Here is a 24,545-nt window from a genome sequence, read left to right as displayed (position 1 = left end):
GACTTGCGCGTGACATACTTCAAATCAAATTCGGAGAGGAGAAGAAACCAATGGGCTAGCCTACCCATAAGCACTGGTTTCTCAAAGACATATTTGATGGGATCTAATCTCGAAACCAGAATTACGGAGTGAGCTAACAGGTAGTGCCTCAACTTCCTGGTAGCCCATACCAAGGCTAGGCAAGCTTTCTCCAGCGGGGTGTAATGAGTCTCATAATCCAGTATTTTCTTACTCAAGTAATAGATGGCTTTCTCCACCCTATCCTCTGATTCTTGAGCAAGCATTTATCTTATCGTTGTGTCCGTTACTGACAAATACAAAATCAAAGGCTTCCCCGGCTCTGGCGACGACAACACGGGTGGATTCTGAAGGTACTGCTTGATCTACTCAAAAGCAAACTGACATCGATCATCCCATCGAAATTTCTTTCCTTTCTTCAGGAGATCAAATAGTGGTTCACAAGCAAGGTTAATTTAGAAATAAACCGTCTTATGAATTGAACTTTACCCAGAAAGCCTCGCACCTCCTTTTCAGTCCTTGGTGGTGGCATTTCTAGGATGGCCTTGATTTTGGAAGGATCTACCTCGATGCCCCTCTGTGTGATCAAGAAACCTAACATTTTTCCTGCTGTTACACCGAAAGCACATTTCTATAGATCCAACCCTAACTGATATTCTCTGATCCGTTGGAAGAATTTCTTCAAGTTGGTGTAGTGGCCCTCTCTTTCTTTGGACTTGACAATCATGTCATCCACGTACACCTCGACCTCTTTGTGGATCATATCATGCAGAATTGTGGTTGTAGCCCTTTGATAGGTAGCCCCGGCATTCCTTAGCCCAAATGACATCACCTTGTAGCAGTAGGTTCCCCACGTTGTAGTGAAGGCAGTTTTCTCTCTGTCCTCGGGTGCCATCAGAATCTGGTTATACCCAAAAAATCCATCCATAAACGAGAGCAACGCATGGCCTACGGTGAAGTCCACCAATTCATCGATGTGCGGCAGAGGAAAGTTGTCCTTCGGACTGGCTCTGTTCAGATCTCTGAAATTCACACACCCCAAATTCTGCTGCCTTTCTTCGGTACCGGAACAATGTTGGCCAACCAAGTCGAATACTTAGATACTAGCGAGAATCCTGCATCTATCTGCTTGGTGACCTCTTCCTTAATCTTTAAAGCCCAATCTGGGCGTATTCTTCGCAACTTTTGCTTAATGGGTTAGGCCTCGGGGCCAAGAGGGATCCGATGCTGTACAATCTCAGGATCGATTCTAGGCATGTCTTCGTAGGACCACGCGAAAACATCTTTGAAATCTTTTAATAAAGCGACTAAGTGCTCGCGTTCCTCCGAAGACAACGTGGACCCGATCTGAACCAGACACGGATCCTTCTCAGTACCCACATTAACAACAATGATTTCATTAACGAGGGGTTTTGCAAACCTCTCCTCCTCTCGATTAATCAAATTTTTTCAAACCCGGTACGCTCTGATTTTTTCAAATTTTGCAAACCTCTCCTCATTGTTTTCATCAAAATTTTGAAAATCATGATCAATGCAATAAACAAGAAGTACTCAAAAGCTACAGTGGCATTCTCATTCAAAAGATCCAGCTCATCCAATTCCTTGGTTACAACCGACTCAAAAGAAAAGGAAAAAGATGACCTGGTCAAAACATCGGCATCCGGGTTATCAACCCCATGAATATCGGACCCAGACTCAGAAGAACCGAAATCTGATTCCAACTCCACAGACTCTGTGGAATCAGATTCTGGTTCACTACCTGACTCAGAACTACTAGACAGGTAGACCTCCTCCAACTGCCAAATGAGGGATGATGTGTCAGATGCATCCAAGATATCGCTAGAAGGGTTCGCACCCGGTTGGTCTCCGATCATGGAAACGGTCAGGTTATCTCCCAAGCTCTCAAAGTGCTACTCCTACTTCAAGGTCACTGCTGTAGGAATCATTTTCTGTGCTCTTTGCAGCTTCAGCCGTAGTTGACTCAACCCTTTCTTCTGTATCACTGTCTTATAGCTGCAAGTCAAAGAAAATCTCAAAGCTAGGAACCCGCTGCTTCTCAGAGTTGAACCATGGTTTGGGAAAACCACAAAATGGGAAGTCTTCACCCTCCTGAACAAAATAGCCATTTAGGGTTCCCCGAATTGGTCGGTGCACAAACTCGTAGCGCTTCCCGGTCTGCTTAGCTCTAGCTCTTCCGGCTATTTCTTTCCCTTTTCTCACCTAGTCCTCTCTGGTGGGCGTATAGCCAAGGCCAAAGGCATGCGGGTTATGCGGCACATCGGCCAACGTAGTAACGCCCTTTTGGCCACGTCTCCCTAAGCCTATTCCAAGCATGTGCTATGGCTTGTTCATGAGCTATACAGATTGGGCGTTGACATACAAGCCCTCATCGATGACCAAGATATCCTGCACTACCCGGCCCTCAGCCAAGGTAAACCCCAAAAGGAAGACATCTTTTTGGCCATGCACAATCTCCAGCACAAGTGTAGTGACCTTTGGTGGAGGATGTATAGATGAATTCCCAAAAACTGTGGCTACCCATTTCCCATGGGGGTACTTCAGCATCTATTGGAGGGTGGAAGAGACAGCTCTTACTTGGTGCAACTAGGGTCGCCCAAATAATAAGTTGAAAGTATCCAGAACATCCAAGACATGGAACTCGAAGTCCTATTGAGCTGGGCCAATTTGTACTCTAATCTGCACTGTCCCCATCACTTCTCTTCTTATATTGTCACATGCATGGATCACCTGGGCTGTAGGTACAAAATCGGCCAGTTTCAAAACAATAGCATAGGCCGTATGACAAGGACAGACGTTGATTGCTGACCCGGTGTTGACCAATACCACTGGTATCCACTTTTCTCAGCACTCTACAGATATCTATAGAGGCTTGTTGTGTGCAGAGCCTTCTGGCAGTAATTCCTTGTCTGAAAAGGTCAAGGTTGGCGCAGCACCTCCCAGGAAGACTAATCCCACCAGTTGTTTCAGGGTGGTGTCGATGGACAACTTGGCTTTATCCATCGTTGACAATACAACCTGTCTGTACACTCACGAAGCCGTAGGCAGACCCCAGATAGATATGTCAGCTTGAATATTCTTCAACTGTTTCAACACAGCCTCTTCCTCTAACTATTTTTCCTTCTGTTTCTCAACTTCTTTCTCCTTCCTAGATGCCTCGGGTTAGTCCAGATGCGGTGGTTTGAAATATCGGCCACTTCTTGTCATATGGTCGACTTCTTCCACATACCAGGTATTATCAGGAAGGCCTTCACCGCAATCCTCATCGGTATGGGCCAAGTGTAGGTCGTCGTCATCCTACCAGACCCCTTCGGCAGCTGACAAGCACTCGTCTGGCTCCGTTCAGATCATTTTGTTATCATAAACATTCCCTGCAGGGTGTTGAGCTTTTTTAGCTTTCAGATCATTTTCATCTATTTCTTGCTCAAACTGCTTCAGCACGGCTTCTTGTTCTGTATTTATAGTGCTAACAATGACTAGTTCCTGAGCCAATTGTTCTTCACCGGTGTTTTTCGGTAGTTTACCCTTCCCATCGGCCATTATGGCCATTACAGCGGTTCCCACTTTCTGTTCTTCCAACTTCGATTCAGTTCCCTCATCTATATCGGGTTCATCACTTAGCCAGCCAGAATTGTCTATTGACCTGTTTAGATCAAACCAATCCGGGTCCCCTTGATCTTGCTCATCAAAGAATTGCAAATTGTCTATATCCTCCTCCAAATCGGCTACATCATCTAATCCCTGACTGGTCCATCTTCTCGAACTACACTGACCTCCATCCTAGATGGCAACACCACTTTCGACTTAGCTTGATGCACTGGGACAATATAACAGCATGGGTTGCACACCTCTTTAGATAAGTCCATAGAGCCCTCAGGCAACAGATAGATATTCTCCACCAAGGTTGACCTCCCTTTATCTTCCACTGTCACCACCACTGGTTTGGGTTGGAATGTAGATGTGTTCATTATGCGCAAGTCCGTGCTCTCAGGGATGAACAACGTCGACTTAGGCAAGTGGGAAGGGGTAATGTATATACTGGGGTCATAAGGAATGGCCAGTGTATGGATGAGGTTTATATGTTGGGGTGGAGGGACTTAGTTATGTGGTGGGAGAGGATTTGTAGTGATGTTTGGCTTTTGGGGAGGTGCTATCACCTTGTTATCAACGAGATCTTGACCGTGTTGTTGGTGAAAAGTGCAGTATTTGGCCGGGTTATGTCTCGGTGGGAGAGGATCCGGTAGAGGGCGAGGCTTTAGTGGTTTAAAATGCCCCTTTCTGATTAGGACCCTTAGGGCTTTGGAAAAGTCATGTAGAGTGGAGCAAAGACCCTTTGGTTTCGAGCTTGATGGCTCAAGGTTTGTGAAGTTGTATTGGATGTACCAGCGAAACGGGTGGCAGTTTTGGGTGTGGTGGTGACCATGCTCACATCCGAAGGCCGTGCAGAGGTGCCACCAGTCGTGGCTACATTGGAGCTGCGTGTAAAGGGCTCTTGGGCTGTTCCTTCTCATGGTCTATCAGCCCCTGCTTCATCGCATCCTCAATTTGAACCCCTATTTCATGGAGCTCAGCAAATGTAAATAAAGGCAAGACAATCATCTTTTGTAATAATCTTCCTTGCAAGTTACAGACCACCATTCTGATTTGGTCCTTTTCAGACGGTCGGATAGTCATCATAGAGGCCTTGGCCCTCCATTGAGTCACAAAATCCGAGAAGCCCTCCTTTGGCTCCTGACGATTCGCTTCAAGATCACGAGTAGTGACCTTGATCTGGGTATTGTAGGAGTACTACGCGGTGAAGGCCTCGGCCATTTCCTCCCAGTTTCTCTTCACAGAGTCTTCAAGCTTGGCATACCAAATGACTGTTATACCTGACAGGGTCCGGCCAAAAAGTGATCGCTTCTGTAGTCTGGTGAGACCCATTGGTTGTAGGATATCAGAGAATAAACGTAGATGGACCATAGGATCCCCAGAGCCGTCAAACCGGTCTAAGTGCGGCATCTTGAATTTGTCCGGCAGAGTCACTGTCGAGTTAGTGTATCCATCGTCAATATCAGGGATTGAATTCACGCCCTGAGCTCGCTTGAAGAGCTTTTCTAGCTTGTTGACCTTCAATGTAGTCGGGTCAACCTCGAATTCAAATGACGCCTCCATTTGGTAAACTGGTGCCTTGGAGGTCTGAGGTGGGATTGGATCTGCCGGGATGCCCATATTCTCTTGGACATTGACCATGACCTCGGGTGCCTGAATTTTCATTGGGGGTGCATGGGATGCAGAGGCTACTGCCAGTTGTGGTTGTTGTTGCTATTGCTGAAGCCTTTCTATCACTTCTGCTTGGTGGGCTACAACCTCAGCTTGGGCTATGACCTCAGCTTATCGGGCAGTATCTAGCTGCATAGTCTCAATGGTCTGCTGGAGCTGATGAAGCATATCTTCCACGCTGACTGGGGGATGTTGAGCTATCAGAACTGGTGAATACTCTCTTTCTGAAATAGAAGTAGAAGACTGGGCCTGACTGGGCGCATGTGAAACAAAGGCTGACTGCTGGATCGGTGAATTTTGCTTGATCCTCCTCTGTCTAGTAACCAGTGGGAGCGAAACAAACACTGGCTGTCCCCTGACAAGATCCCCAGATCTATAAATCCCTTTCACTAGGGTCTAGAGTGCTTGGGGGGTAACAGGATTGTCCGAAGCAATGGTGAAAAACTACCTTGCAAAAAGAAATAAAGCAAAAAGAAAAACAAAAATCAGAAACTGCACAACACCTTGCTCAGATTCTAATCAGTACACTGATGTAATCAAAGCGGTAGAACCATGCTCAATACTGAATTCTGCCTCCCAAAAATTGATACCCAGACTTGCGACTGATACATACATTCTTGAAGAGTTTCACTCTAAAAACACATATCAAGCAAGTGAGAGCCAAAACACCCCTATGATGGGGTAGGGGTACCCTATCCTAGTTTCGTCAGGAGCTAGGGGTTCACTACGCAAAACAAGTGGCTTTACACAATTCCTGCATTCGGGTAAGCAACCTATCCTAGTTTGGAACAGTCTCTATGGTTTCCAATATGTAACTAGGCCAATTGGTCAAAAAGGGTACCTCAGCAAGATTACCTGATATACCTCTCGCACCTAACACTGAGAAGTGAAAGGAGGATCAAACGGTACAGTGGTAGTCTAGATCCAAGGGTTGTATTCCCATCGTGGCAGAGCCCGCAACTGGTCAGCCTTTTGGCAAGCTTTTCCAAGCAAGCCCCCGGCAAACCGTTCAGGAATAGCAGATGGAAAACACTATGACTTAAGCGCACTGAAGCAAATGCAAATGCAAATGCAAATTCAAAGAAACACATAGGTGTAGATAAAAAGTCATATCATGAGTACGAGTCAAGTTCTCTAAATCCCCAGCAGAGTCACCAAAAGCTGTGGCTCGCCTTTTTCGTGCCCCCTTTCGGAATGTTTGAAAAGAAAGGCCTCACAGTTTGGACTCCCGTAGTTCTGAATCTAATCTCACAAGTGCAATGTAAAACTGATAAACACCAAAGAGTCCAAATCCGACAAATCGTTTTGGAAAAATGATTTTAAATCAAATAATGCCAAAATTGGACTGCTTTGCTAGATATAGAGTCGCTACCTAAATATTTTATTTTTTTGGAGAAATTTAGGAAACCCTGACTCGTGCCAAAGGCCAAGTGTCCGTCATCACCAAAGTTGCCTTGGCTCAGGAACTTGGGTACGAGGGGGGAAGGTCATGAATTGAGCACCCCCGCTCGCCCGATCAAAGATCGACCTCTACTAATCAAGATATGATTTTTTTTTATAAACATAATGTGCTCTTATTCCATTTATTTAGGCTAGCTTACTATGTGATGCGCATAAGCAAGTATAGACTAGTTTGCTCGATTTGGAACAATTCAAATCATGTTTGTTTGCAAAAATGGTTTGAATTTGCCACCTTAAGTGGGCTTAAAGTTTGTGGATTTGCCACCAAACATAGTGGGCTTAAAACATGATTTTCCACTCAACAAAGTGGGCTTAAAAAGGCACATTTGTTGAATCGTTCCAATTCAAACAACAAGCCTTCATCCACAGACATTCAAGCAGTTTAGCATTTAAGCACATAGCCTCATAGCAAGCATGCTAATCATGGAAACATTCACACTTATGTAAGTTTGCTAAAGCGTAAAAACTCACCTAGTACTCCAAGCTAGGAAAACATGAGTAAGAAAATAATGCATGGTTCCTAACTATGTTAAGTGTCTAATGCAACACATGCAATATGCAATTAATAGGCTCGGCTACTAGTATGACATATGGATCGATTTGATAACATGCGGTTAAACACGTATTCAAATAAGTATTTAAATGACAATGCAGTTTGAATGATGTGCCGAGCCTCGGTGCATGCAATACGAATGAATGGATGCAAGCATAAGGTATGCTAATTTGAAATATGTCCCTAATTTAACCATCAAAAGCGATTAAATAAAAGGGAGAAAGACGTGGGGTTGGAAAACATACACACACGCACGCACACTTATTACAACATTACGCCCTTGCGAAGAAGGGTCCGAATGAATAAGAGCTAACTAGCTAGTTGATTAAACTAACTAATTAAGCTAATTTAGACTAATTAGTACAAGCCAAATGAATAACTAGCTAAGCTAATTACTAATTATTACAACATTTTAACTGACTAGCAAACTAATTAATTAATTTACAACACAAATGCACATGAACTAAGCATGTAAGACATTAAATTATGCTGCCACTGCTCTGCCTCGGGAAGTGGAAGATGCACATGCTCAGTTTTGGCCTGAAAAGACCTCCGTTTTTCTCTTGAAAGTCTCTGTTTTTAGGGTTGAGCATTTCCAGAATCTTTCAGCTCCATCTTACCAAAATCAACTAAGGTTCACATCAGTGACCTGCCGACCATGGATGGCTGCTGCCAACCCTCTATCGGCCAAAAGGGGGGTTTGCTGGCCACTGATGGTGCACTGCCAGCCACTGATGCATTGGATCACCATGCTACAACAGAGCACAAACAGAGCAAAAATGGGGTTTTTCCAAGGGTTGTCTGCATAATTCGCCTCTCCTTTTCATGGACAAATCCAAGGAATTGTGAACTTAAATCACAAACCACCAACCAAAGCAATTTCATTGCATGATGGCTTGTGTTTCAAGGTGTGCAAACTTAATTAATGCAAAACCAAACACTCAAGAACCATCACCCTATCATACATGACCAAGGGCAATGGAGACCTAGGAAAATGGCACATTTCATCACTTTTGAGTATGAAATGTCCCATTTTCCTTATGCTCAAACTAATGTCAGATTTGAACACTGTAGACACCCCATTTTTGACCGTCCTCAAGACTTGGACGTCACCGTTTGAACACCCGGTGATCATCCATGTTTGTGTTCGTTTGGAGTTCCCGGAGGCCTCGGCTACGCTCCTTGTCTCAGGATCACCGAACTCGACTGTTTAGTGTCTAGTTTTGCACCAAACACTTGTGTTTTGCCTTGGAGGGGCAGGGAATGCCTAGTGAGGCATCCCCACACATCACCGGCCATGGCCAGAGGCCACCGGCTGGTATTTTGTAGCCATTGGCAATGTATATTGCCGGTCGGCATTGTTTGTTGCCGGTCGGCACTCAATTTTGTCAAAATGGCAATTTTGAGCAGCCGACTACTGTTCATCTACTTTTTGTAGATATTTTGTGCCAGCTGTGATAGCTGGCACCCACTCTGCTTCCCTCCATACACGTGTATGAAGGATTTCCCTCTAAGAAGCTTGTTTGGAAAGCTTTGCAAAAGAGGACTTCTATAAGAGGAGAGCTCTTCTCCTTGTTCTAGGGTTAGACATTTTAGAGATAAAAAATACAGAGGAGAGCTCTGGTTTTAGGGTTAGGGTTTGATACACATTCTCTCTCTCTCTCTCTTTTTCTCTCTTGTGTGTGTCTAGGTGCATTTGTGTCTTACTATTGCACACAAACACATAGTATTACACCTTCCCTTGGCTATTGACGTTCTAAGGGACTGTTTTCAGAGTTTTGGGGTGGTTTTGAGCTTGGGGAACTAGCTAGTCCACCATTTTTGAAAGAGGTCTACAAGGGTAAGAAGTTTGTCCCTTTATTCCCCATTTTTGCATTGTATTTTTGCCTATCTTAGAACTGTTTTTGTGCTTAGTGTATAATACAAAAAAATTCAGTTTTTAGGCCCTCTAAATAGTTTGTCTAGAGTGTTTTGTGGGTTGGAGGAGTTTGACCCCTCTTAGGCCTAGAAAGGCCCTCATTTTGTGCTATTTTGAGTGAGCTCCGGGACCTTGGTGTTTGGGCCTCCTCACCACTGAAATCTTGAGGGATTTCAGAGGTGAGGATGGTGCCTTGAGGTCCTAGGGAGGAGAGGGTCACCCCCTCTCCTTGTTGTCCTTGAAAAGGACCATTTTTGGCCTCTTGAGGGAGCACCTAGCTAAGCTTCATGTTGACCATGCCTTGGCTGCTTTTTGTGCTTATTATGTCATAATATGCCTCTGTTTTTTGTTGGTTTTGGTACACCATGCATGCTTAGCATACCTACCTTGTAATGCCATGTTTAGGCCTTAACATGCCTTAAGTTGTAAACCGTCGTTCGAGCATGTTTTAGGTCTAGTTTTGTGAAGCTTGTGTGCTTATTTTGCCATGCCAGAGGTCTGTCCATAGTTGTTTGGGTCGGCCATGGCATGCATTATATGCCCCCTTTGCATTTTGGCTTGTTGGCCTCAAGTATGTGAGTATGTAGCATGAACTACTTGCTTTATTCTAATGATTTGGCATCATTTATAGCATAATTTCAGTCCCTTTGACATGCTTGTATGCTTGCTTTGGACACCTCTTTGAAGCTTTGGAAGCTTGTCTTGCATGCTCCATGTTTTGGTCATTGTGCATGCTTTTGATTTTGAGCCATTTAGATGCCATCTAGGTGTCCCTTAGGTGTTGTTTAGGTTTGCACTAAACCTATTTTAAGTCCTCTTAGCCTTGTAAGGCTTGGTTGATTTAGTCTTGGTTTAAGCCTCTTGGCTTGCCTTGGGTTTTTGGCTTTGTTTGCATGCCTTGTTTGTCTTGTTTAACTGGCTTAGCACCTTTTGTAACATGATTTTCAATGCTTACCTTGCATGCCATTAGTCCATGTTATGCCTCTTTCAAGTGTGCTTGAGAGTTGCCTTTTTATGCTTAAGTGTTGGTCCTTGTGTGCATGCATGTTTGCATGTCATTTAGCCCTCATTTCATAGAACTATGGCCACTGTTTTGGGCCTAATTAGGGCTGCCCAAATCATGTTTAAGTCCATCTCTTTATTTGTTGCATGCTCTCCTTGTATATTGTAGTATATTGGTGAGTTGTTGCATGTTTGAAATCACATGATTGAATGAAGTCACATGTTGGCTTACATGCTTGAATGCCTACATTAGCCTTGCACACTTGTTAGTTGCATTGCTCTATGCCTTGCATTTCTTGCATGCTCATTTGCATTGTCGTATTGCATGCCTAGTTAACACGCTTAGGTTGCATTGCATTGGCATGCATGCTTGGCCTCTTGACTATCCATGACAGAGGTTAAGTCCCCATTGGTTTGATTGTGTGCATTGCATTTCATTTGACATGGAAAGGCATAACTTGGTCTCTCGGGCCATCACGCATTGAAATGCCCGATTGATGGTCCGAGAACCAAGGAGCATGTCCCTTTGAGTCACTAACATGATAAGGGACATGGTTGGTGCATACATTGTTTGAATTGTATTGCCATGCTCTGCCTTGCCCTCTGTTGCTGTCAATTGCAGATTCTGCAGGAGCTTTCTGCCGACCGGCAATGTCCAATGCCGACCGGCAATCCTCCTTCTGCCGATAGCTTCATAAATGGCCGGCAGCCAATGGCATTCCCCAGTATCCAGAAAAGCAATCCTGAGGTTTTGGCAGCCTCCAGAGGAGTACATCAAGGAAAACAGAGGCAGCCTATGCATGGCGGTGCACTTCCGAGCAAGACCCAAGCACGCATTGCATTGAGCCCTCTTCCCGAGGCGGTTTACTATTTTTCCAAGCTTAGTTAGTTTGTTAACTAATTAGGAAATTTGTAATAATCAATTAGCTTGTAGGTTAATTATCTGTAATATTTATTCGGTCCCTCCGGGCGAGGGCAAATCTGTAATAAGTGTGAGTGCGTGTGTGTGTATGTCTTCTAATCCCCACTTCTTTCTTCCCTTTTACTTACCTGCTTTGATGGTTAGTAATAGGACATGTTTAATTTAGCATACCTTATGCTATGCATGCGTGCATCCATACATTTGTCTCGCATGCACCGGGCTCGGTACATCATGCTAATTGCATTTGTACTTCAATTCCAAATTGAATACGTGCATCAATTGACTGCGTTTCACATGCCATGCTTAGGTTAGTCGAGCCTATTCTAAGTGCATCCTGTATGTGTTGCATTAGGCAATTTGACATGAGCTAGGACCATGCATGTTGGCTAACTAGTTTACTGCTTTGGCACGGAGTACTATGTAAGTATTTTCCTGCTTTAGCATATCGCATGCGTGTGAATGCTATCATGACAGCATGTTTACCATGTGGCTAGATGCTTATGTGATAAACTGTTTGAATGCCTGTGGGTGAAGGTTGGATTGTCTGAGTTGGAAAAACTTATTGAAATCCGTATTTTAGCCTACTCGCGAGTAGCAAATTCCAAAGTGTTTTTCAAGACAAACGGATATGCAATGTTTATTTCCAAATTAGGCAATCTAGTCTATACTTGTGTGCTGTGCGTATAACATAGTGATTCTAGGCTAATAAATAGAATAAGAACACATAACGTTTTCAAAACTAGATATCACGGTTAGTAGAGGCCGGTCTTCAGACCGGGCGAGAGGGGGTGCTCATAGCTGACCTTCCCCAATCGTACCCAAGCTCCCGAGCCGAGGCAACTTTGGCAATGACGGACACGTGGCCTTCGGCATCGAGTCAGGGTTTCCTAAATTCCTCCATTTTAAAATATTTCGGTGGCGACTCTGTATCTGGCAAAGCAATCCATGTTTGGCACTCCTTTTCAAAAAATCTGTTTCTCAAAACGATTTGCCGGATTTGGACTCTTTGGTTCAGATTAAGAACCGTGACACAAATCGAGTCCGAACTGTAGCACGAGGCCCACGGGCGCGCCTACAGTTTCTGGTGACTCTGCTGGGGAAAATTAGAGAGCTTGACTCGAACTCGTGATATCCTGTTTTGATTTCATTTATGTGTCTCTTTGCATTGCATGTGCATTGGTGCGCCTAGGACACTGTGTTTGCTATCTGCCATTCCTGAACGGTTTGCCAGAGGCTTGTCTTGTCAAGGCATGACCATAAGGCTGACCGGTTATGGGCTCTGACAGCATGGGAACACAAACCCCGATTTTACCGGGGCACCCTTTTTGACCATTCGACCTAGTGCATATCGAAATCCATAGTGACCATTCCAAGCTAGGACAGGTTGCTTACCCGATGTTAGGTTGTTTGAAAACCGTTGCGTGTATAATGAAACCCTAGCTCCTAACAAAATAGGATAGGGAAACCTTACCCCAACATAGCGGTGTTTTGGCTCTTTTTACTTGCTATGTGCTTTTAGAGTGTATCTCTACAGGAACGTACATACCAGTTTGCAAGTTTGAGTATCGGGCCCGAGGGCACCAGTATCAGTGTTGTCAAGAAATCAGTTATATCTGCGGGTATCAGTTCAATTTTGGGGACAGTGATTCTGGGGAACAGTGATCAGTAGTGGAGTACAGTTGTTCGGCTACACCTGTGTTTGATCCGTTTGGGCTGAAATGCTGCTTGTTTTCCCTTTCAGTTCAGAGAGTTCAGAGGATTGGTACGGAAAAGCTAGTGTTCCCCTTTGATTGAGGCAGGACTTATGGCAACACAGAATTCAGAAGAGATCGTGATTATGACAGCTGCGTTAGATCAAGGGATCACTCTGCCAAGTGAGGCCAACACTGATATGTCACATCCACCCAGGTCGCCTGTTGCGCACCCGGTTTGGGCCCCCCAGCTATATCAGGCTCGCGAGCCTACTACATTTGAACTAATGGGGATGATAGGTGATCTCCAGAGGTCTGTGGCGGATCTCGTCTACGGAATGTCAGCTTCACCTCCAGCCGCACCATACGCCGGGAGTTTTGTACCCCAGGAGCCCCCGCTGTTGGGGCGAATTGTGATTGAACTTAGTCAACCGGAGATGGCCTCCAGCTATGGTAATGACATACCAACATCAACCCAAACCCTCGATCAGGCTGAGGCCAGAGGAAAAGACAAAGTGAAGGTAGATGCCGATCCTATTGAACAACTGCTGTGGGCAGTCGAGGCTTTGAAAGCCGGGGGGATGAACAAGCAACAGATATCCGCAGTTGTGGAAAAAATTGTGGAGGATGCTTTCCCCACTCCACTTGAGGGGAGTTCAAGCCAGTCAGAAAATCGGGATAGGCCCCGTCATGCCAGAACCGTTCCTCCTATTCCCAACCCTGCACCGGGAAACGATCAGAAAGCCAAGGTGGCGCCTGCCGACCCTTTCGCTTGTGCGTCTAGTAAGAGCGCTCAGACTTCAAAATACCTGCCCCGAGGGCGCAGGGTCTTTCATGCTCTCTACATGCCTCTATCTAAGGCACTTCAGATCCTTGCCGAGAGGGGACACCTTAAACCATTGGAGCCTTGGCCTCTCCCGAAGAATCTCCCCGCCACGCATGATGCTACTCAGTACTGCGCGTACCACCAGCAGATAGGCCATGCAACCGACAATTGTTTCCGCCTCCGTCATGAGGTGCAAGATTTGATCGACAACGAGGTTATCCTCCCGCCCACCTCAGCCAAGTCCGTTACCACCCAGCTATTGGATTTCGAGGACACAAATACTGCAAGTATGTAATCAGAAAGTGAACCACCTGCGGGCGGCATTCGGTATATTTTGGATGTGGCATCTGGCACGCATTTTTGAGCATCTGTGAACGCTAGTTTTGTAAATTCTGGCTTGGGTATCGAGTCAGTCTTTTATTTTGAGTCTATCTCTTTGTCTGGAGTCAGTCTTTTTGCTTAAGGGTCTGTCTTGTTATATCGAGTCAGTCCCCTTTTGTATAGAATACCGGGTGATTCCGGGGTTGTTGCCTCGAACACCGTTTTGTCTTGTAATTACCCGTTTTTGTTTTTGAGTCTGTTTCTGCCTAGGGGACAGTTATACCAACAGATCTGAATGAAACAGCTGTGGCTATCTCATTTTCATGCCTGCTTTCAGTGTAAGTTAGTTGTGCCAGAGGACTTGAATGGGCTGACAGCACATCTCGCCTACTCTCCTGCGCGCCAAACTCATTACATTAGCCTAAGTTTTTCAAAAAACCCCTTTTGAACACTGCGGTGATAAAAACAAAGAGGAAGGAATTCCTCGGGCTTTGCAAAATTTTGGTCATTTTGAGAGAAAGAGAAGCATGCTAACCCTTTTTAATGAATGAAACCATGCTTGTCAGCGTGAGTACTGGGAAGGACCCTGGCTTGATCCAGATTGGTTCCACACTATCTTCGGCACGAGCGATTCGTCGCTTTCTTAAAAACTTTCAAAAACAAATGTTTTACACGGCCCTGTGAAGACCTGTGTGGAACCGCTCTTGAGATTGTGCAGCCTAGGATCGCTCTCAGCCTCAAGATTCGACCTGTTTGTTTTGAACCTTGAACTCATCCGGAACATTCAACAGTCAACTGTCGGAGGAGGCCCGCGTGGCCAGTTCTGAAGCAGCCCTCGAGCAAGAGGCACCAAAGCCGAATCAGAAGGACTAGATCTCGCCGGAAGGAGCTTGTGGAGCAACCGGGATGGATTGTTCTACAAATCATTGCAACATCCGTTCTCCTAGATACAGAGAGGCTTCAACTTCATAAACCATTTGGCATGGACTTGTTACACTTTTACCCTTTGAGAGGCTCGCTGGGCCGAAAACCTGGAAGGGTGACCCAGGCAAAAGTTAGAGCAAGAGAAAAATACAAAAAGCAAAAAAATACAAAAAAAGAAAAAGAAAAAGAAAAGAAAAGAGAAAAATGCAAAAACAAAAAAAAAAAGAAATGAAAAAAAAATTAAAATGAAAAGAAGCTCGCAAGGTCGAAAACCCGCATCGGGCACCTTGGCAAAAGTTAGAGCCTGAGAAAGTGAAGGTTAAAATACCTGAGTGTACCTTAACCGGAACTACGTAAGGCTTGATTCCCATGTTTGGGATACGTAGGCAACTTCATCCTGAAGTCCAGTCCCCAACGCTTTCATAGCGTCTCGGTCCATGCAATGGTTTCGACTTCATCCCAAGGTCTAGTCGCCAACACCTTCCAAGGTGATTGTGTCCATATATCTGTAATAACCGTCTTCGTCATCTCTGTGTCCAAGAGTTCGACCACCACCAATGAAGACTGTTTGCGGGCTACTGCGGCATCATCCAAACAAGGGGCAACTTTCCATTGCCACGAGTCGTCGTGAGTCGTCATTCAACCCAGGGGCAACTTTCCGTCGCCGTGCGGCGTTCTTCAAGCCAGGGGCAATTTTCCATTGCCTCCGATCCGAGGTTGCACATCTCAAAGAGTAAGTTCCATGCTCGTTGAGCATCAGCCGTTTGCAAAAATAGTTTTTGAAAATTTTTACTAAGGTTGACTATTTTCTCGAAAACTATTCCATTTTCCAAAACTGGACCATTTTCTTGGACCCAAAAAGGAAAATTTTCAGTGCTTGCAGCCTGACTTGCATGGCTTTCAAATCAAAAATCGAACAAGTACGTTAATCCGACTCTCATCTTGATCAAAACTGTTTTAGTAGAAAACCAAAACGAAAAAATGGTCAAAATGATGAATTAGGGGCGCAGTTGAGTCAGGTGTTCTGTCTTTCCCCCGTCATCAACGTACTTGCCAGGAGGGCACTCTACCCACTAGAAGAAATGGCTGTGAGCTGATGGCATCGGGCGTGAACCCGCAACTTCCTATTCATCCATTAATCACCTTTGGGAGGGACGAAAAATGAGAGAATAAAGAATAGAGAGGTGTAAGTTGAGAGAAAAGGCGAGCCAGAGGGTTTTGACAGAAAAACCGAGCTTGAGTGCCAGAGTGATGTGAGAATCACAGATGAGAAAAGGGTGGGAAACAATACCCAGGAAACTGGCTCCTCGTGATTTGAGGTCCCCCGTCTTCGTTGGTGCGTTTGTATGTCGTGTCTTTTGTTTTGTTTACCTCAACCTTTGTTTTAGGTCTCTTCCGAGCGTGTCTCGTTGTGTTTAGGTCGTGTACCTTTGTTGAGTCCTTTTCCGCTGTATCCGGTTGTAGGTTCGATACCCCGGTTAAGAAAACCCCTTTTCCCAAAGTTAATCGTTTGTGCTCAGAGTGCTGTGCCATTCTCTACATTTGGGCGAACCAAAAGAAAGAACAAAAAAGTTGGGGCATCTGAGCATGTTTCAACCCTAGCCGGTTTTACCTTTGAAGGCCGTCTTGTCAGATTGGGCTGTTCTGTTTAAAGTTTGCCGTGTGCAGAATAAACCAAGTGTTGGGTTATGGGCTGTATGCAGATTAACCCTCAGCAGAGTATGGGCCGTGTGTTCAGATTAAGCAGTGGTTTGCATGGGTTGCTTTGCTATTACGTGGTTTGGTTATCTTGTTATTAATGCAAGTGTTCAACATTCAGACCACAAATCAATTCCATTTACATTGAGGTGTAACATGATGAGATGCGATGCAATACATGAGATATGTAAATGTAACACTTTTTAAGATAAAAAGTTCGTTTCATTTCATAATCTTTTAAGTACAAAGTTTTGAGGAAAACAAAAATCTGCCTGCGGCAGTACAAGGTAATCTATCTACCAGCGAAGAAAGAAAAAGAAAGAGAAAACAAAGGAAAAAGTACAAAAAAGAAGGAGAAAAGCAGCAATCTGGGTCATCCTCAGTAGTCTCGAGCCCGGGGGTCTGCCCTCGCCCTCTTCCTGGACGAAGGTCCAGGAGCATCATCGGCGTCGCTGTCTGAGCCTGAGTCTGGATCATCTCCAGCCTCCTCAGATGACCCGGCCTCTGCCTCTGCCTCGGACTCATCGTCGTCGTCATCATCAGGGGTTGGCGCCCGAGAACTACTCCCGATATGAGTACGCCCTCCCCTGGTACGGGGACGTGCAGTGTCTCCACGCCCTCCCCGAGCAGGAATAGAAGGCCTAGCTGGAGCACCGCCCACCAGAGGGATCTGGAAGGGAGGCTGAAAATCACAAAGGGCAAATACATCAGAATAATGTGAGCAGTGTATCAGTGCAGAATGCAGTGTATGGGTACAGTGTGAATGCTGTGAGCAGTGTATCAGTGCAGAATGCAGTGTATGAGTACAGTGTGTGAATGCCGTGAGCAGTTTATCAGTACAGAATGCAGTATACAGTGTGTGAATGCCGTGGGCAGTTTGTCGAGTGTAGAACGCAGTGTATAAATGCAGTGTATGCAGTGTATCAGATGCTGTGAGATCAGTGTGTCAGGTGTTGTGTCATGCATCAGATTACGCGAATCATGCTTATGAATGGTTTGAGACTATCGCCAGAAGGGCATACCGGAATACTATAAAGGGCCAGGAGGTCAAAGGTCCGCTGCAGCATCCCCATCATGGAGGCATTCAACTCCACGGACTGTCAGGTGTACCCGGAGGACGCCTGCAAGAGTATAAGATACATCAGTGTTCTGCGGAATATCAAATAAACTGAAATGAAATGCGAATGCAAGATGCAAAATGAAGTAATACATACCGGAGGCAAGTCGGGGATGCCGGCTAACTCGTGACCAGCCGGGGGAGAAGCAAAGGGGATCTGGTAGGTCGCCCCATCCTGCCCTCTATATGACAGTACAGTAGGCAGGGCGGGCCAGCCAGTCCCCCGTCCCCCCCGAGCTCCGCTCCTGCCGTGCCCTTGACCCCTTCTCGATGTGCCTGCTCCAGCCCCAGCCCCCGCTCCGACTACCGGCGCCGCTAGCCTCTCTCCCTCAGCTCGGCGGCCACCGCTCAAGGGTCGCATAATATAGGTCCGGACGTACTCTGTGTAGTCGCCCTCGCCTCTGTGATGCTCCTCACCCCAGCCGGTGGTGTACTCCCTCATCTCCCGGGCACTGAATCTCTCTGTATCCCTCATGTGGCTAGGAGGCGGACCCGGCACTATCTACTCCGGTAAACCTAGGGTCTGGCGCAAGAAGCGCTCACCCAGGTACCAAGCCCAACAGACCGGGCCCTCCAGCAAAATCCGACAGCGGGCAGTCTCCCCGGAGCCCTCATAATGATCACTCACCACGGCTGGCAACGGAGCCCAAGGCTGCCAGGTGATCTAAAAATGAAATGCAGTTTATTATCTATCTGTTATTGAAAACATATAGTGCTAAGCAAAGCCAAAAAATAAACTCGAAAGTTGAACATACCTCTGCTGCGGTGATGGTGTCGAAGTATCGGCGAAAGAAAATAAGAGACTCCCGTGGTCTCCGTACACATCGCACGTCGAAGCGATGGAAAAAGGGGACGCCGAGCGGGATCTCCTCAACGGGTACTGGGGCAAGCCTAGGAAAGTAGGCATACACCCACAACTGCGGAACAGATATCAGTACGACTATCAGATAAGGCAGAATACGGAATAAAGCAAAATAGCAGAACCGTGTGTTGTGCAGTGTATTGTGCAGAGTGTACAGTGTGTGCAGTGTGCAGTCAGTGTAAAGCAGAGTGTACAGTGTGTGCAGTGTACAGTCAGTGTGGGGCAGTGTGCAGTATATGTGCAGTGTGCAGAATACAGAAAGTAGAAGACAGGAATGTAAAGTGGGAAGGAGACGTACCTCCCAGGCTCGCCAGTAGCCACCAAGGAGCTGTCCGCTGAGGCGGGAAGAGGAGCTCATATAACCATACAAAGTGGCCAGAGCGGCGCCACCCCAGTCGTAATGGCGGATCTGCCTGACGTCCACCAGCGCGCTCAAAAGGCATAAAGGCACGTTGTTCGCCCGATCGGCGAAGAGTGTCATCCCAAAGAGGAACATGATGAAGCCCCGAGCATACTGGTCCACCTCCTCTGGAGACATCTGCGCCTCCTCTGCCAAGGCCGGCTGGACCCGAAAGTGGCTCTCAAACCACGAATACCGGACAAACCCCGCTCAAGCGAGGGGAGGCTGAATACCGAGTAGGTACAGCTGGGCAGCGTCCCACTCGTCCATATCCGTGTCGAAGGGGATCGGATCACCCCCTACCCCAATGCCAGTAAGCATCGAGAAGTCGTAAGGGGTCATCATCATGTCCCCTGCGACGGAGAAGTGGAAGGAATCGGTGGTATCCCACCACCTCTCCGCTAGAGCAGCGAGCAAGGGCCTGCAGGTAGTCAGCCGAGAGAGCCCCCTGTGTAGACACCCCATTTTTTACCGTCCTCAAGACTTGGACGTCACCATTTGAACACTCGGTGATCATCCATGTTTGTGTTCGTTTGGAGTTCCCGGAGGTCTCGGCTACACGCCTTGCCTCAGGATATCCGAACTCGACCGTTTAGTGTCTGGTTTTGCACCAAACACTTGCTTTTTGCCTTGGAAGGGCAGGGAATGCCTTGTGAGGCATCCCCACACACCACCGGCAGTGGCTAGAGGCCACCGGCTGGTTTTTTTTGCCATCGGCAATGTATATTGCCGGTCGGCATTGTTTAGTGCCGGTCGGCACTCAATTTTGCCAAAATGGCATTTTTGGCCGGCCGACTACTGTGCATCTGCTTTTGCAGATATTTTAAGACAGCTGTCTTACTTTTTGCTCCCCACTATACACGTGTATGGAGGGATCTCCCTCTTGGAAGCTTGTCTTGTAAGCTTTACAAGACAATAAGCTTCTATAAAGAGAAGCCTTGTCTCTTGGCTTGAGGGGTTAGAGACTTAAGATATTTTGGAGAGCTTAGACAGCCATTGTTAGGGTTTGAGTTCTAGGGTTAGGGTTTGATACACATTATCTCTCTCTTTTCCCCTCTTGTGTGTGTTAGATTGTGTTTGTGTCTTACTATTGCACACAAACACATAGTGTTTCACCTTCACGTAGCTACTGAGGTTCTAAGGGACTGGTTTTAGTGTTTTGAAGTTGGATTCATGCCAAGGAGGGCTATTGGAGCACCATTGTTGAAGAGGTCTTCAAGGGTGAGAATCTTACCCCTTTTTACCCCTTTTTTGCATTGTATTTTTACCTGTATTAAATTCATTTTTGAGCTTGGTGTATAATACAAAAAAGTTCTATTTTTTAGTCCTCTTGATTGTTTATTAAGAGTGTTTTTTGGTTTGAGGGTGTTTGACCCCTCTTAGGCCTTGAAAGGCCTCATTTTGTGCTATTTTGTGCTAGTTTCGAGAATTTGGTGTTTGGGCCTCTTCACCACTGAAATCTTGAGGGATTTCAGTGGTGGAGATGGTGCCTTGAAGTCTCCAAGAGGAGAGGGCCACCCCCTCTCCTTGTTGTCCTTGAAATGGACCATTTTTGGCCTCTTGGGAGAGCATCATGTTAAAGTGTGTGTTGACCATGCCTTAGTTGTTTTTTGTGCTTAATATGTCATATTATGCCTCTGTTTTTACTTGGTTTTGGTACACCGTGCATGCTTAGCATACCTACCATGTAATGCCTTGATATTGCCTCAATGTGCCTTGGGTTGTTAGCCCTTGTTGGAGCATGTTTTAGGCTTAGTCTTGTGAAGATTTTGTGCATGTTTTTCCATGTTTTATGTCTGTCCATGGTTGTTTGGGTCGGATTTGGCATGCATCATATAGCCCCTTTGCATTTTGGTTTGTTGGCCTTAAGTATGTGAATGTATAGCATGACATTTTTGCATTGATTTGGTGATTTGGAACCATCTACCATGTCATTTCAGTCCCATTTGCATGCTTATATGTTTACCTTGGACGCATCTTTAATGCTTTGAAAGCTTGTGTAGTATGCTCCATGTTTTGGCCATTGCGTATGCCTTTGAATTGAGCCACTTAGATGCCATCTAGGGGGCCCCCTTTGCATAGTCTAGGACTGCCTTGAACCTATCTTAAGCCCTCTTAGCCTTGTGAGGCTTGGTTGTCTTAGCCATGGTTCAAGTCCTTTTGACTTGCTTCAAGTACTTGGACCATTTGCATGCTAATGTTTAGCCTACCTTGTTGCTTGGTTTGACATCATCCTAACATGATTTTCAATGCTTACTTTGCATGCTATTTGTCCATGATTGCCTCTTTCAAATGTGCTTAGGAATAGCCCTTTGATGCATAGGCATTTGGGCCTTAACATGTGCATGTGTGTATGTGTATTTTGGTCCCTTGTTTTGGTCATTTTAGCCACTGTTTTGGGCCTATTTAGAGCTGCCCAAATCATGTTTAAGACCACCTTTTCATCCATTTGCATTGCCTCATGTTTGCTTGCATGCTTGCATAAGTGCCTTGCCATGCCATGTTGCATCCTTAGCTTGTATGTCTAGGTTGCATTGCATCTTGCATGCATGACTTGTTCCTTGATTTGGTGATAGGAATTGAGCCTTGGTTTGTTTGTATGGTTTGCATTTCATTTGACATGAAAGTTGCATACTTGACTCCTTGGGCCATCATGCATGGAAATGCGTGATTGGTGGTCCGAGAATCGAGACACATGTCCCTTTGAGTCATAAGCATGATAGGGGACATGAATGGTGCATTTATGCCTTGAATTGTGCTGTCATGCTTTGCCTTGCCCTCTGTTGCTGTCATTTGCAGATTCTGCAGGAATAATCTGCTGACCGGCAGTGTCAAGTACCGACCGGCAATCCCTTCTCTGCCGATAGCTGCACCAATGGCCGGTGGTCACATGCCACTGCCGGTGGCAATCTCATTGAGCCGGTGATGTCTCCCAGTATCCAAGGAAGCAGTCCTGAGGTTTTGACAACCTCCAGAGGAGTGAAGGAAGGAAAACAAAGGCAGCCTATGCATGGCGGCGCATTTCCCGAGGCGATTTACTGTTTTCTTAGCTTAAGTTAATTTGCTTAGCTGATTAGGCAATTTGTAATATTTAATTAGCTTGCGTAGTTAATTATTTGTAATATTTATTTGGTCCCTCTGAGCGAGGGCAAATCTGTAATAAGTGTGGGTGAGTGGTGTGTATGTCTTCTAATCCCCACTTCTTTCTTCCTTTTTATTTACCTACTTATGATGGTAGACTAGGGCATTTTTTAAATTAGCATACCTTATGCTATGCATGCGTGCATTCATGCATTTGTATTGCATGCATTAGGCTCGGTACATCACTCTAACTGCATTTGTACTTCAATTCACAAATTGAATATGTGATAGTTGATCGCATTTCACATGCCATGTTTAGGTTAGCCGAGCCTGTCTAGATTGCATTTTTGCATGTGATGCATTTGCCATTCTTAACATGAACTAGGGCATGCATGTTTGCTAACTAGTTTACTGTTTTGGCACGGAGTACGATGTAAGTATTTATGCTTTAGCATCTCACATGCGTGTGAATGTTGCCATGACGGTATGCTTGCCATGCGGCTAAATGCTTATGTGATAAAATTGTTTGAATGCCTGTGGGTGAAGGTCGGGTTGCTTGAGTTGGAAAAACTCGTTAGAATCCGTGTTTTAGCCTACTTGCGAGTAGCGAAATCCAAAACATTTTCCAAAACAAACGGATATGCAATGCTTGTTTCCAAATTAGGCAATCTAGTCTATACTTGTTTGCTGCGCGCATAATATAGTAATTCTAGGCTAATAATTGGAATAGGAATACATAAAGTTTTCAAAAACGGATATCACGGTTAGTAGAGGCCGGTCTTCGGATCGGGCGAAAGGGGGTGCTCATAGCTGACCTTCCCCAATCGTACCCTAGCTCCCGAGCCGAGACAACTCCGGTGATGACGGACATGTGGCCTTCGGCACCGAGTCAGGGTTTCCTAAATTCTCCCATTTTAAAATATTTAGGTGGCGACTCTGTATCTGGCAAAGCAGTCCATGTTTGGCACTTCTTTTCAAAAAAAATCTGTTTCTCAAAACGATTTGCCGGATTTGGACTCTTTGGTTCAGATTAAGAACCGTGACACAAATTGAGTCCAAACTGTAGCAGCGAAGGGCCCCTCGCGGGGCGCGTCTACACCTTGCAGAAGATGCCAAAGCCGGCCTCGTCGACAATGTCATGAACCGCATATGGTAGCTCGAGGTACCAGTCCCGAGCGCCGGTATTCCCATACCCGCGGATGGTATGGGAATCTCCCTGTAGTCAAAAACAACAATTGCAAGGCGATATTCAAAATGCAGTTCTAAGGAGCATATAGGTATACAGCATGTGTGCATGTTTTCAGACTCAAGTAAATATCGGGTGCCAGTATGCTTACAGTGAACTACAGCGTGTGATGTGTCAGCGTGTTTGGGTGGTTCAGGACAGATGTAGCATGCGTGCAAGTTTTAAACAGATTCAAATACCGGGTGCCGGTGTGTTTACAGTGAACTACGACGTGTGAGGCGTCAGTGTATTCGAGTGGTCCAGGACAAATACGGCATGCGTGCATGTTTTCAGACTCAAGCCAATAACGGGTACTAGTGTGTATGCAGTGAAATACAGTGTGCGCCGTGTGTACGGGTGATTCGGGGTCAGTGCAGTGTGTGTGCATGTGTCAGTCTCAAACAGATATCAGTTGCACGTATGTCTACGATCAACTACAGTATACAGTATATCAGAATTAAGCAGTTAAAGAGCATAACTACCTACGGCAGTTTTGCATCCTACATTGCAGAAAGTATAGCAGAGAAAGAAAGTTACCTCGGAAGCGCTGAAGGACAGGTGGGAGATGGGCTCAAGCAGTAGTAGCTCGGGAGGCACGTGCCTATCAAAGCTCCTGAACTGGCGTAGTCCGTCGGGGAGCATCACGTGAACTGCGGGCCTGTAGGTCTCCGGATCGAACGGCCGGACACGGAGTGGCAGGGGCTCAACCTTGGGGTCCATCTCATGCTCAGGAGGGGCTCCGCCCTGTGGAAGGTCGTCCGCCATCTCGAAGTCGATGTGAAAATGGACGGAAGACGAAAAACCGGGCAAGAAGGCGAAAAGTCAACAAAAAGTCAAACCCCGAGAGGGTCAGAAAAGGCTGGAAAAGCCGGAATATGAAAAAGGCACGGGTATCGAGGAAAACTCGAGGGAAACAAGCCCCGAGTGGCGAAAATCAAGAAAAAAACACCGAAACGAAGTTTTGTTCGGTTGAAAATGTCCGAAACGCGAAGGAGATCGCGAATCGAACGACGAAACGGGAGCTAAAACGCAAGAAAAGGAGAGAATCGAAGGAAGAAAACACTCTAGAGAGAGAGGGGGGCAATTTTCGACCAAAGGAGAAGTGAAAAAATAAGGTTAGAAACCCTATTTTAAAAGACCCGTGCCGAAATGACAGAACTACCCCGACACAGGAAATCTTTGCCGGTCGGCAACACTCTTTGCCGGTCGGCAACATTTTGTGCCGATGGAATTGTATGATGGCTGG

This window comes from Camellia sinensis, chromosome 9 (assembly GCF_055761805.1).
Source record: "Camellia sinensis isolate YWXY chromosome 9, ASM5576180v1, whole genome shotgun sequence".
Lineage (NCBI taxonomy): Eukaryota > Viridiplantae > Streptophyta > Magnoliopsida > Ericales > Theaceae > Camellia > Camellia sinensis.
This window is presented reverse-complemented; position numbering follows the sequence as displayed.